Here is a 15,535-nt window from a genome sequence, read left to right on the forward strand (position 1 = left end):
TATAAAAGGAAAAAGAGAATTGTCTTGTCAATATGACTCAAACAATTCGAAAACGTGCATGCATGGCGAGAAGAACGGCAGCTAGAAAATTTACTTTGAAGGGTTAAATTTAAAGAAAATTTATTTTTAGGAGTTTAATATTCTTTTTAAAAATATATTAATTTTATTTATTATTAAATATTTTCATATTAAATTTAAAGTTTAATTTTTTTTTTGAAATGTTATATGACACTACTCATCATAAACTGGCTTTGCCAATGACAATTAGAGTTAAGTTTCCATGCACATGAAACGACTTTTTTATTTTATTTTTCTTATTAGTCTAATAACCATTTTTTGTATTTAAATCAAAATCAAAAGGTACGAACCAAATAACTTCTATAGTGAAGGAATTGTTGTTATTTCTTGAGGACTCGGGTTCTAGCACCATAAATGTCAGGGGTGTGAGCATTCAATGTAAAAAGATTAAAAGTTATCTTTGAATAGATACTACCATATACGCACTCATTAATAAAAGAAAATCAAAAGACTTTTTACCTCATATATGAATTTCTTTTGAAATATCCAACATATTTTTACCATCATTCACACCGTTAATTAAGAATCTCGGCAAAATAGCCGGAATAATGCATACGGGGAGGTTTAATTCCCCAAATAATGCACTTTAATTATTATTTCCCCAAATGGGGTGATTGCTATAGGAAATATGGAAAGCTCGGCGTCTTCAGGCTGTCGTCGTCTTCAACTTGGATATCCCGGCGTTTTTAGGGTTAATTTTTACATGCCAAGGTGGATCTCTCAGCGTCTTCACCTGTCGTCTGATGGGAATGCTCGGCGTCTTCAAGCAATTGGACTGCGGGATCTCTCGGCGTCTTCTGCATGCTACAAGACATGCCAAGGTGGATCTCTCGGCGTCTTCACCTGCGTCTGATGGGAATGCTCGGCGTCTTCAAGCAATTGGACTGCGGGATCTCTCGGCATCTTCTGCATGCTACAAGGAATGCCAATGTGGATCTCTCGGCGTCTTCACCTGTCGTCTGGCGGGAATCTCTGCATTACTCTCTGAATCGTGCATGCATTATGGGGGCCTGAACGTCTTCATCTCTGCATGCATGCACAGTTGATTTAACAGTTCAATACAATAATAATAGGAGTGCTCGGCGTCTTTAGTTAATAGGGTTACATGGGCGTTCGATTTCCCGGCGTCTTAAGATATACATGGAGAATATTTGGTTGCAGGTGATCGTGAAATCTCGGCGTCTTCTTCTTCCGAGATTCGTTCTGCATGCGTCTGTTGAGATTCGTCTGAAGCGTGAGATTCGTCTGAAGCGTGAGACTAATAATATACTCGAAGTCTTCAATTACTTGTTATAAAATAGGGGTGGGTATTGTATTTCATTGCATGCAGTTGGTTTTAACTTACAGAAGCAAGTGAGGGAATTTTTTTTTGCATTAGATTCAATTGAAGCTGCTGCTTGAAGTGATATTGGAGATTTTTGTTGGTTCGGTAATTTTTCGAGCTTTGGTTTAACGTCGTTCAAAAACACGTAAGTTCTTTCTCGTTTCCCATGCGAACTCTGTTTTTTTCGTGTTGAAAGAATGCTCATATATGTTAGGAGAATGATACATTTAAATTTTGTTCATGAGACCATAGTAATGTAATTTAGAGTACTAATGATAATTTAAAATTAGAAAATGTAAGTTTGATGATTAGGTATACAGAAAATTTAAGTTTGAGTATTATTGTTAATTTAAATTTTCGTGTAATTTTTAGTTGTATTTTTATATAATAATTATTAGAATTTTTATTTTGATTTAGTGGGAAAAAAATTCCCATTATGTAATCCTGATATTTTTACCGTAATAATAATGTATTTAAGTATTATTTTTATAAAACAATTGTTAACATAATTTATATTTATTATTTATAGTTTTGTAAATAATTAATTTTCATTACATTATTAATGTAATTTATTCTGAATATCTATATTTTTACGTGTAGAGAAAATGAGCAACAAATTTTTCACAATTGTCCATTACAATGGACATATGATGGAAAATGAGGTCGGAGTTATTTTTCAGTCTGAAACACCTATAAATATGATGTTTAAAAGGGACATCACATTTGCAGAGATCAAGGAGAGGATAGAAAGAAAAATACGTGCTAAAGTTGATGGTTTGAGGTACAGATTTATGGTATGTCCCAATCCGGTCAGGTATGCTGCAGTACCACTTGAAGAAGACGATGATATTATAACTATGGTTGAATTACATGACTCAACAAATATTCCAATTATTGAGTTATTTGTTGAGTTGTGTAATATATCTAATGTGCCTGGGTCATCAATAAATGCGGTTGAAACTTCATCTCAAATGGGTTTCGAGAGTCATTTCGATAACCCAACATATAGGTCGATGAACAGCTTTGTGGCGATGTTGGAAAGCGCAAATGAAGTTGGTGGAACATCTGGTGCCGCAGAGTATGATGCTGAAAACCGCTGTGAAGAAATACTTGAAGATTCCAGTGAAGATGAAGAAACTGAGGAACCTCTTTTGGCTGAGGATGATGCCATGTTCCATGGTGATGAAGCTGATATCAATATTGATGAATATTCGACATCGTATCAACCTACTGAGTGATTGATGAGGAACATGCTGAGGAGTGTAGGGCGTAACACCAGAATCACCAACCATTTGACTAAATGATCTTGTGTGATCAAAAGATTCTGGTGGGATATTATCCATTGTCTCTTGTTCTGCTCCACGGTGAGAAGAACTCCCACTCCCAGTCCTTCTTGGTTTCTCGGGTTTACCGAATTTTTTGGTATACTCTATAAATTGTCGCCTTTCTCTGATCGTTGTCAAGAACGGCTTTCCATGTTCCCAAAAATAATTCAGGTAATCCGAACTCTTGAAGTCAAAGTCATCTGGTTGTATGGGAGTGAGCGTTGGCAAGTATGAACCCCTGTTGTTCCAATGATTGATATGGTTAGCATGCCTCACCGACCAATCCTCACCGACCCTACCCCGCCCATCTAATCGATGGAGAGCATCATGATTCTCTGGAATGACTGGAATATGTTGGTGGAAGCCGAACTGCCTCAACACTCTATCGGCAAATTGGAACTCCACAAACATGAAATGGATCAATGGTGTAACAGCACACCAATATTCACAACCCTCCCAGACATGTTGCGGTACGCACGACATAATTTCTTGATCATGGTACGGCCTCCAAATAAACTATAAAATAAAATTATATAGTTATTATTTAATTAAATAATTATAAAAATCAACAAATTAATAAATAACAATATTATAATATAAACATAATAAAAAATAAATTCACTTATTAATTTTATATATACCTCAACTTTGCATTTGATGTCAATCTTAAACCTAAACTCTTTCACGTTGTTGTGCGCCAACCCCGTTCTTTCTATTTTATGCCTCCATCTGTATACCAATCAAAATAAAATTTGTAATTATTTTTCATTTACAAAATATTCTTTATTTAATTAAAGATAAAATATTTTAAATCAATAAAATTACCTTCCGGCAAGAGGAAAGTCAACTGCAGTTCGGCTAATCGGTGTTAACCATGGAATTCTGTACCACGCCCACGATTGTAATAACATCGTGCATCCACCGATTTCAGTCGTGTACGCATCATTAACAATTAATGATGCCTTGCACATCTCGCGATACAAGAATGCCAATATTGCTGATCCCCAACTATATTGACGGGTCATAAAGAAGTTCTCCAAAAACGGAAGATATTGTATATGGACAAGATTACTGGATTTATCTGGCATCAAGATTCCGCCGATCAAACGTAATATATATGCTCGAGTTGCATATATAATGTCTCGCTCACTACATTGTGGATCGAGCTTAAACTCATTTGCCAACCAGGATAATCTCAACCGTGACCCTTTTGCTACATCTTTGTCTGGTACCTTCCCAAGGTAACGCTCACATATTGCAAACATGTCAAGATCTGTATTTCCAACCACTGCCATTCCATTTGTAGGAACCCCTAGTTGTAAAGCCACATCCTCCAAAGTGATCGTACATTCACCACATGGAAGATGAAAAGTATGAGTTTCTGGTCTCCACCTTTCAATTAATGCACTTATCAAACCGGGGATCAACCGAAATTCTCTTACAAAAGCAACATCATAAAAACCCACTGTTTTCAAATTATCAACAATACGTTGATCTGGCATCTCACAGTTGATAAGTCGAGGACGAAGGACTCGTTGTTCGTCATCCTGCAATTTATTAGTCATTGTAATTAGAATTAATACACCGTTCTCAAATAAAAAAATAAGTCGATCATATTACCAGTTCTCCCAAATTACTCGAAATGTGTCGACCATCTAGCCTCAAAAGAACATTTTCTTCGGCCATGTTTCAACAAATCTAGACAAAAAAAAAATTAAATATTACACTCAATTATTACATTGTTTTATTCAAATAATCAATTGCATGTTATCTACTTTAATAAAAAATAAACATAAAATATAAAATGATCCCTAATTACTATTTGCTTCTCAACATTTTCAAACTTTGCAATTTAATCACTAAATTTATAAATTCTTTCAAATTTAACCAATTAAGCATATTAATACTAAATTCAAGCATAGTATACCAACTTTTTATAATTTACTCTAATTTCTTAAATTCCTCAAATTTTGCAAAACGATCCCTAATTACTATTTGGTTCTCAACATTTTCAGAGTTAGCAATTTAATCCATAAATTTTAAATTCTTTCTAATTTAACCAATTAAGCATACTAATACTAAATTCCAGCATAGTATAGCAACTTTTAATAATTTACTCTTATTCCTTAAATTCCTTAAATTTTACAAAACGGTCCCTAAAACTTTACAATGTTCCAAAATGGTCCCAACCTTATTTCAAATTATGTAACAACATATAAATTATTATTTCAAAGTGTAACAACATATAATCACAAAATTAATAAACTTATGAAACTAAAATTATGAGATCAATATGAAACCCTAAACCTTTAAAACAAGAATCAAATGAGATCTAGGGCTTGAGTTTAAATTACCTCAGGCTATACTTTGTGATCTTACTGCTGATCAATCTCCCTCTCAAGCTCTCACTGCTTCTGTAATTGTGAATTGCCTCAGCCCCAAACTCTCACATTGCCTCAGCCTCAGCCCGAGCAGTCTCTTATAAACACATTCGTAACTCATCCATGCATTAGGATTTATTTGTTAAGAAGACGCCGAGCTATCCAGCCTTCCATGCAAAGACGCTGAGAAATCCTTACCTAAATGTAAAGAAGACGTCGAGAAATCCAACAGTTGCATGCCCCCCACATGCAGAAGTGCAGGACCCCCACATGCAGACGTGCAGCCTTGCAGGACCCAGGACCCGTGATTTCTCCTTGCAGAACCCGTGCTCTCTCCTTGCAGAACCCGTGATTCTCACGTCCAGTCCCATGCACAGCACTGAAGACGCCGAGAGTTCCTATGAAGAATCCAACTGAAGACGCCGAGAGATCAATCATACATGCACAGCTCCCACGCTTCCACATCTGCTGAAGACGCCGGGATATCCAAGTTGAAGACGACGACAGCCTGAAGACGCCGAGCTTTCCATATTTCCTATAGCAATCATCCCATTTGGGGAAATAATAATTAAAGTGCATTATTTGGGGAATTAAACCTCCCCGTATGCATTATTCTGGCAAAATAGCCTAAGAATCTCTTAGAAAATATAAAGTGTCATTAAATAATAGATACCTAAACCACTAAAATAAACTACAAAACCATACAGAGGGCACCATTTATGTCATTCTAGGCTTGACAACTTAGAAAACCCAGGTGAAATAAGCCAATTTTTTTTAGCAATGAGAAGCTTGAGAACTGGATTCTCTTGTACACATAATAATTGGGTGGCACCCCATAGCTTAGTTAAGACCCATACAAAATATTACGTTAGATGAAGAATTTTTAAAATTTTAAGAGAATGAATTTAAAAATTTTAGATGGACGATAATAAATTATCAATATATATATACATATACCACTATCCCCGGTCATCACTCTAGATTCATTCTTGAAGCTCAACATAGTGAAAAATAATTAATTAATGAAAAAGTGCTTTCCATTTTGATTGCATTACCAACCAGCTGGTGCTCAATATATATAAAGCTAAGTGTGACCTGCATTAACTTTGAAGGTGATTTGCTATATATATATATATATATATATATGTTAGTGGGTAGAGACGGTCGTCCTCTAAAAATCTAAAATTATCATATATTTTAGGTTTTTTATGTGTATTTCTTATTGAAAATATGTATTTGCTTCCCCTGAAATTTTATAATTTCAAATTCGTCTCCTAATTAAAATCTTTCGTCCGTCCCCGTATGTATGTATAGTGAAAATTCAAAGTAAAATGATTTGGCTTTTTGATTATATGTATCCTTCAACTAATCGCTAATAGGCATATTTATGAATGCGATAGGCTTCTACTTCTAATTTTATATATCGAGCCGGAAACTCGAAATAGAATCAATTATTTATGAAAGAAACCACAATACATTCATAAAATATATTTTGAATTATTGATGAAGTAATAATTTATCAGTTGAGTAAATATCGAATTGATATGCGACACCAACTCAATTAATCATTCTATATATAGTACGAATATATATTATTCAAGTACATGAATATATTATTCTAAGAATCAGGAATGACAGAGGGGCGGGTGGGGGCAGTTGTCCCCTGGAAATTTAAAATTGTCATATATTTTAAATTTTTTCTATGTATTTTCTATTGAAAATCTGTTTTCGTCCCTTTTAAATTTAAGTTTGTCCCCTAACATAAAATCTTGCATCCGTCATGCCAAGAATATCAATTTAATAATGTATGTAATTTTGTAAGTTCCACATACCATCTATGTATATTCTTTCGTATTTGAAATCAACTAAAAATATTATTTTTTTACTGGTTGGGACCTTACAACATCAAATTCTTGACTCCACTCTTGTTTTCTTGACTCCACTCTTGTATGTAAAAGAAAATGCATATTCGGAAGAATCGATGAATAATGTAATTTAAGGTAATCCACAAATGTGCATGAAGGGATATGAGTATTAAAATACAAAATTGGTACACTAACACAAGGATCCCACTTTCCATGTTTAGGAATTATATATGGCACCAATTGCCCTTTGGGGTAGTGGGTCTATTTTAATGGTCCAAAACTTAGCTTCATTATACAACTTTTTGACTGGCATCACAATACATGAGAAGGGTCAAAAGTTAGGACCAAACTCCAATTTATTTAGGGATGATACTTTTTCCCCTTCATTTTTGACAAGTTTTGACTCAACCTAATTTGATCGATATAATTTTCTAGAAAATCAAAAGTTGAGACAGGTTGAGAAGAGTTATTTATTAATTTTTTTGGGTTCAGATCGAGATCAAATTTAAATGAAATTTGTCCAAATTTGATTCAATATACTTACGAAAATAATCTATTCTTATTTTATAAATATTTAAAAATTTAGCAAATTTTTTAGAGTCAATGTATGATAAATTGGGTTTTTTTAATTAAAATTTTAGAATTAGATTAAATTTTTGTAGTCACCATTTTTCTACCAAGGCCCCAAACCTAAACCCAACAAGCCCAAACAAAAATCCGGACCCTTTTACCCGGGCCCTTCACAAAATAAAATTCAGACTAAAACCCAACTAAGACTCGACCCGAGACCCAACCTAAATACTCGACCCAAAATTCAAACTAGACCGACCCGGGTCTAACCCTAACCCTAGGGTAGCCGCCCAATCCCCAACCAGTGGTCACCATTCTATGCCCCAATATCAGCAGAACGCCCCACGCACGCAGGCTGCCCCAACACTCCACGCAACCCCTGCACCAGAAACAACCAGAAAGCAAACAAGACAATTATCATTTCAATTTTCTTTGTAAATGGGTATAAAACCCGAGCAAATATCATGTAAAACTCTCGGTTTTTTATAGACCCATAAGCAATAAACAGAATTTAAAGGTTATTTCCCCTTTTTATTTCGAGCAGTAATTTTTTTTGTTAAGTTTCGAATATCAGTTGAGAAGAAAAATCTTTTTTCAGTTTTCGAATAATAAAAAAAGAGCGTTTTTAGTCTTTAAAAAAACAACAACAACACACAAAATTCTTATTTAGTTTCAGAACAAGTAAAAAAATTTCCTTTTTTGCGAGTAACATTAAACACAAAAAATATCTTTTTTCAGTTTCGAAATAATAGCAATAACCTAGGCTTTTTCGTAGTAAAAATACTAAAAAATAAAAAGAAAGTGATATAACTATGTTTACCTGATTCAAAGGTCGTCGGAGTCCGGGGAAGCCGAGTGATTTCGGGTAGTTTAGGGACGTTTTTCGGTGGTTTTAGCTCTAAGCAAGGTCCTAGGTTGATAGATGTAGTTTTTTTTTAGTTTTTTTTGGCTATTTTGGGTTTTCTGACCGCCGTGTGTGGTGGTCAGAATTGCAGTCGGAGAGGGTTTAGGGTGGCCGACAGTAGGCCGATCGAGGAGAGATGAGAAAGCTTTTAGCTTCTTTTTTTGGGTTTTTTTAACTCTTGGTTTAAAATGAAATAAATAAATAAATAAGTTGGTATTTATAGAAATAATTTAGGGTAAAACCACGCTTAGTTCTTCCTAGGTTTAGCGTGTTTTTTCAGTTTTATCACATGCAGGGACCAAAACTGCTATTTTCCTTTTTTCTTGTGTGCCTTTTATTTTTGGGTTATTCGTGTTTTAGTCCCTATAACTTTAGTGTATTTTTGCATTCTGGTCACCTGTAGGGTTTAAAATTGCAATTTTCCCTTTTCTTTTCATGTTATATATTTTTGGTAAATTTACTGTTTGGTCCCTCTAAGTTTAACATATTTTTACATTTTGGTCATGAGTAATGACTTTTTAAATTTTATTTTAATTTACCTGGATTAATTTTGTAATTTCCCCTTTTGTTTAATAGGATATTTTAGGCTTATATAATACGGTTAATTAGTTTTTAGGTCCATTAAACTTTGCCGAGTTTTACATTTTAGTCACCAAGTACGTTCTTTTTATTTTTTTATTTTGGTACTCAATTTTTATTTTATTTTAATTTAATCACTGTTGTATTTTGTCATTTATTTGAAACTGATCACTAAGTTTTATGTTGTTACACTTTAATCACTAATTGGTTATGTTATCTTTATTTATTTTGGAATTGGATGTGATGCTTTCAACTTATGCATTTTGGTCACTGTCTATTTCCGATTTAGCTACTATTTTTTATTTTGTTATATTTTAGTCCTTTACTCAATATTTCAATTTTAGCCTTCCATTTTTTATTCTCTTTAATTTAGTCCTTTTGTATTCATTAATTGTTTTCTAATTTTGCCTTCAATTTTAAATTCCTTTTAACTTTGTCCTTTAATCTAAGAGAATTTTTGATTTGGTCTTCACTTATGCTCGAGGCTCCATTTTGGTTGTTCAATTCAATAATTTACCAAAAATTATTAAGATTAATATTAGAGCCTACACCTTTTAGGTTTATGCCTCTAGGTTCTTTAATTATTCATAATTTGATTATGATGAATAAAAATTTAAGTTAGAAAAAGCCTTAATTTACCCTTAGTTTAATTATGATGAATAAAAATTTGTTTGATTGCATTTTATTTTTAAACCTAAGGCAATGTTCACTTATTAGGGAATTAATGATATATCTCCCGCAAGTATGCCCAGGGGGTGACTACTGGAGATTCCCGAAATAGGTTGACATCATTTTCAAGACCACATCATGATTTCTAAAATTAAGGCAATGTTCGATTATTAGGCACAATAGTTGATCTCCCGCATTTATGCTAGGGGATTATGTTATCGGCCTTAATAAACGAATACTCTTTTCAAATTTGCATCCGTAATAATTTTTAAATTAAGTAAAGTTCGAACTCAAAATTTTCGATTCTAAATATAGGGTAATCAACTAGGTACCAATATTTGGGCACTTGTGGGGGTATTAATCCTTCCCCACGCGTAACCGACTCCCGAATTTGATTTCTGGATTTTCGCAAACCTTAAAATTTGGTATTTTGATAAAAATAAAATGTTTTATTAAAATCATCTGGTTTTTATAGTGTCATAATCACACCTTAAATGATTGGTGGTGACTCCTCACATTTCAAAATTCTTTTCAAAGAAAAACCCCCAAGTCGGTACTGATCTTTCCCCACCATGGCGAAAAACGGAATCGACAATTTTATAATATTATGTCAAAATTAAATTGAATTACTCAATATTTCAATTTTAGCCTTCCATTTTTTATTCTCTTTAATTTAGTCCTTTTGTATTCATTAATTGTTTTCTAATTTTGCCTTCAATTTTAAATTCCTTTTAACTTTGTCCTTTAATCTAAGAGAATTTTCGATTTGGTCTTCACTTATGCTCGAGGCTCCATTTTGGTTGTTCAATTCAATAATTTACCAAAAATGATTAAGATTAATATTAGAGCCTACACCTTTTAGGTTTATGCCTCTAGGTTTTTAATTATTCATAATTTGACACTTTAAGTTAGAAAAAGCCTTAATTTACCCTCAGCTTAATTATGATGAATAAAAATTTGTTTGATTGCATTTTATTTTTAAACCTAAGGCAATGTTCACTTATTAGGGAATTAATGATATATCTCCCGCAAGTATGCCCAGGGGTGACTACTGGAGATTCCCGAAATAGGTAGACATCATTTTCAAGACCACATCATGATTTCTAAAATTAAGGCAATGTTCGATTATTAGGCACAATAGTTGATCTCCCGCATTTATGCTAGGGGCGAATGCTATCGGCCTTAATAAACGAATACTCTTTTCAACTTTGCATCCGTAATAATTTTTAAATTAAGTAAAGTTCGAACTCAAAATTTTCGATTCTAAATATAGGGTAATCAACTAGGTACCAATTTTTGGGCACTTGTGGGGGTGTTAATCCTTTCCCACGCGTAACCGACTCTCGAACCTGATTTTTGGATTTTCGCAAACCTTAAAATTTGATATTTTGATAAAAATAAAATGTTTTATTAAAATCACCCGTTTTTATAGTGTCATAATCACACCTTAAATGATTGGTGGTGACTCCTCACATTTTAAAATTCTTTTCAAAGAAAAACCCCAAGTCGGTACTGATCTTTCTCTGCCATGGCGAAAAACGGAATCGACAATTTTATAATATTATGTCAAAATTAAATTGAATTAAATCATATTGAAATCTAGATCATACCAAAATTGAGTGGAGACTAGTAAACTTCAAGTTAAAGTCAAGATGATAAAAAATCTTACACGCTAATTTGTCATCCCTAAATTTATGTAGAGTTACACTTGTCTATAAGTTAAGAGTTTTTAATTTTTGAATCAATTTTATCTAAATTTAAATTTAGTTATATATATATATTAATCATATTTATCTGGTATGTTGATCGATTATTCTGGATTAGATTGTACATAGACTCTGGAGACAACTCGTCCAACCCAGTTTGTTTCATTCGCAAACACAAAAGTTTAAACTTTTAACCTTATTTTGATGAATCTAATGACTCATCTTATTAGACCAATTAATTGTTGGTTATAAATGTATACCATCAATTCTTCATAACATATATAACAATATAAAACAATTAAATTAAATCAGATTAAATTTAAATTAAATATAAAAATATGAACTAATAAGGCTATCAGTTGAGTAGAACATAGTCAAGATTTTTAAATATAAAATCAACTTGGTTTGGTTCCAATATAATTTTAAAATTATATTTTTGTTTAAATATAATTATATTAATATATAAATATTAATTATATTTTTATTACTTTATTTTTTCAAAAAAAAAAAAAAAACTATTTAAAATAGAATTTTTGATTTTATCTGATTTAATTCATATATACTTTTATATTAAAATTTTAATGCTAATCCATAAGGATAGGATGACAAGACAATGACAACACTGACCTCTTTCAAAGTCAAACCCCATATTTTTCTTAGTTTATCCTTGTATAATAATAATAATAATAATAATAATAGTAATATCAATTCATTAATCATATTTTCGACTTTCTGAAAAAGAAAAGAAAGTAAAAGGAGTACAATTTTTTATATGAATTACGTTTAACAGTTTAAATACATATTAATTCAATTAAATCAAATCAAATTATAAAAATAATCAAATATTTAATGTTATTATATTAATAAGATTTGAACCTTTTTTATATAAAAAATTTGAAACCTAAAAATAAAAAAAAAGTTTAAGACTTAATAATTGGCTTAAATGCACAGTTGCCTCCTAAAGTATATCATTTGTACTGAGTTACCTCCTTAAAACTTATATCGACGATTGTGGGTATTACGGTCATGTAATAACGGTCGCAAAAGGCACCACTATCACTATATAACGAATGTTATCGTAGTCGTGAAACACTATTTAAATTTATGCTCGTATCATAAAAACATGACCAATTTTATGTATACAACATCAACTAATCAATCTTTTTTCCCTCCTTTTACGCAGGTGCTTCCTTACGGTTAAAATTCTTTTTTGTTTAATCTCTTCATTTAACCTGATGGGTCATGCACGAATCAAACGACTTAGAAGATGGTTGTTATCTCAAGAGGTTTCGAGTTCGAGCATGAGATCTGCAGAGATGTATGTGTATTTTTGCGTGTTGTGAGTACTATAAATTAGACGCAAATTATGTGCAAGTATACACAATCGAACAAGTAATAAAGTGATAAGTGAGTACCATTCCCACAGGGATTGGAGGAAATTGCAAGTTAAATTAAATAACGAATACTAAATTATCTAAGTATAGTTAGTGTGATGATATGCACAAGTGAAAATATATTGGCAAAATGAGAAGTATGAAGAAGGAGTTCAATGGGAGTGTGAAATGTAATGGCGAAATGAGGTGTGATGGCAATGTGGCAGATGAAAATGTTGTGGCAATTGAAGATGCACTTGAAATGTAAACAACTGAAAATGCCAAGGTAAATGAATTGAGAATTCATAAATAAATAAGCAGACTTAATAATCCTCACACAACAAGCTAATATGGGAATGAATGGTGGGGTTACTAAGGAATCCTAAGCCTTGCCTCTCATAATGATTCAAGCTTCTATGGTCTATTTTCGACATAGTTTAAAGAGTGCCCCTACACTATATCTAGTCATGAGACCTGACAGATAAAAATGTCACGGCAATACCTCTCGGCGTGAACAGTGACTTAGAACCTATAGATTAAGCAATACTCCTTTTAGTCGTTGAAATCCTATCCTTATCTCTAAGGTGAATTAGGTCTTAGTTAGCAGCTAAAACTCATTGTTGCTCACGTTGATACTTCCTTAGTTTCTCTCGAACACTAAGGATCATTCACTTAGTTTCTCTCGATCACTAAGTGTTCTACCTAAGAAATAACTACTCTCATAGCTCTTATAATCCTAAGTAATTAAGTACAATGAGCAAAACAAATACATAAACATAAAAACTCAAATCATTCATTAAAGCAAATACTTAATCATCCATAAAAACCCACACCATATAAGGTTTAGTTCATGGTAGGGTTTGAAATATCCAAGAGAATAATTCGTTCCATTTAACCCAAGTAATCGAATAAAAATAAAAGCATAAGGATGAAGGAAACTCCCAACACACATTGTCGGTTTTTCCTCGGACCACCACAAACGACACTTTAGCGTGCTAGCTCCTCTCGGACGTCTAGCTTGCCACTCCCTCGAGCTTGGCTATGGAGGAAACCCTTGAAAAGATAAAAAGGGAAAGAAAGTTGGAAACTTTCAGCCACCTCTTACTTAGTTCACTATTTCCCTAGAAGAATCCTCCTCTGATTTTTATGACCACCTTTTCTATTTATACCATGGGAATGTCCTAGGTTTTAGTGCAAAAATTCTCATAGTACCCTAGAGCACATTCCCCTCATGTGAAAATAGGTACAAAGGTGGAAGTGGTCCCTTCTAAGGTGGTTAGTAACAGAAAACACGTGAGAGCTAGACAACTGGCAACTCCCATAAAAATATCTTCTTTATTTTTGTCTTTTTCTGTGCACATGAGTCATCCCAAATTGCCTTGGCAATTCTCCTTTGCTCGCCATCTGGGAATGTTGTGACAGATCTCCATGTTGACCCTTTACTTCATCAACCTGCACATCATCAGCAAAACACAACCTTCCTCGTAAAACAATACTATTTACAAAATAATGGCATGACAAACATAAACCACCAACAATTCATTCCCAAGTAACTTACTTTTATCTTCAATCTCTCATCCATAATCATTTTGAACATATGATATAACGTTTAAATCTTCATTTTTACCAATTAAAATATTCTTCAAAGGAACTCATTAAGTGACCTTCATGGTTAAAGAGGGTGTTGTTCTCCCTAAAAGCACATGGTTCAAGTCGTTGTGTTTTCACACGTATACATGTTATCAGGGTGTTCAAAACCAGGTACCCGATTTTTCAGGTACTCGAAAAACTAGGTACCTGTAATTTTCAAATATCAAAATGTCGGCCCGTGCCCCAGCCATTACATTCGGGTACCCGTAAATCGGGTACTCGTATTTTCAGGTCACGGGTATCCAATTCATAATTTTTTTATTTTTCCTTTAAATTATATTATTTTTTAATATATATATATATATATATATATATATATATATATATATATATATATATATATATATAAATTTAAAGTTCTATAATATATAATTCACACATAAAATTTAAAAATTCAAATTACATAATTGAAAGAAAATTTATTAAATAAAAAATAAAAAATATAATTAAATTTCAAGTGTTTCGAAGTTAAAATAAATATTTTAAAAATATTTAGAATATTAATGTGAAATAATTTAAGGAATTAAAAATTTAGAATGTTATGGTAGCAAAATTTAATAAATTATGAATTTAGGATGTTATAGTGAAATAATTTGAAAATTATAAAAAAAATAAAAAATGAAAATAAAAAATAATATATATATATATATATATATATATATATATATATATATATATATATATACTAGGTATCGGGTCGGCGGGTACCATGTTAAGCAACATTTTGTGACCCGAGCCCGACCTGAAAACCCAAAAGTTTAGCGGGTTGGGTACTCGACCCAAAAAATCATGTATTTTCAATATAAATACTCGATATTTTTAACCGGGTCGACGGGTTGATGGTTCGGGTCAATTGAGTCGGGTATTTTTTAACACCCCTATATACATGTTCTCAATAACTAATAAAGATTCTGAGTATATACTTTGCTGTTCATAATCGTCACTCACCGACTAAAAAATGATCCAGCAAACAAGAAGAGCATATCAAATTATTTTTATGCAAATCAAACTCGAAATATGTAAAACACTCTCAGTGCTTGTCGGAGCTTGATTGTTCCTTGACGGAAGGAGCATGCGTCATAACATAGTTGCTCACACTCCTAAGATGATC

General features: G+C 32.5%; 1 long non-coding RNA gene across 1 annotated transcript; it reads right to left on the minus strand.

The window, feature by feature from the left end:
- Window positions 1-465: 465 nt before the first annotated feature.
- On the minus strand, window positions 466-15,514 carry LOC120189529. The gene is made up of 3 exons (XR_005522532.1): window positions 15,377-15,514; window positions 14,249-14,255; window positions 466-476 (listed from the first exon to the last, which is right to left on the minus strand). It is a non-coding gene; the product is annotated as an uncharacterized LOC120189529 (long non-coding RNA).
- Between the last annotated feature and the right edge of the window lie 21 nt (window positions 15,515-15,535).

Source organism: Hibiscus syriacus, unplaced genomic scaffold (genome assembly GCF_006381635.1).
Source record: "Hibiscus syriacus cultivar Baekdansim isolate YM2019G1 unplaced genomic scaffold, ASM638163v2 tig00116958_pilon, whole genome shotgun sequence".
Classification (NCBI taxonomy): Eukaryota; Viridiplantae; Streptophyta; class Magnoliopsida; order Malvales; family Malvaceae; genus Hibiscus; species Hibiscus syriacus.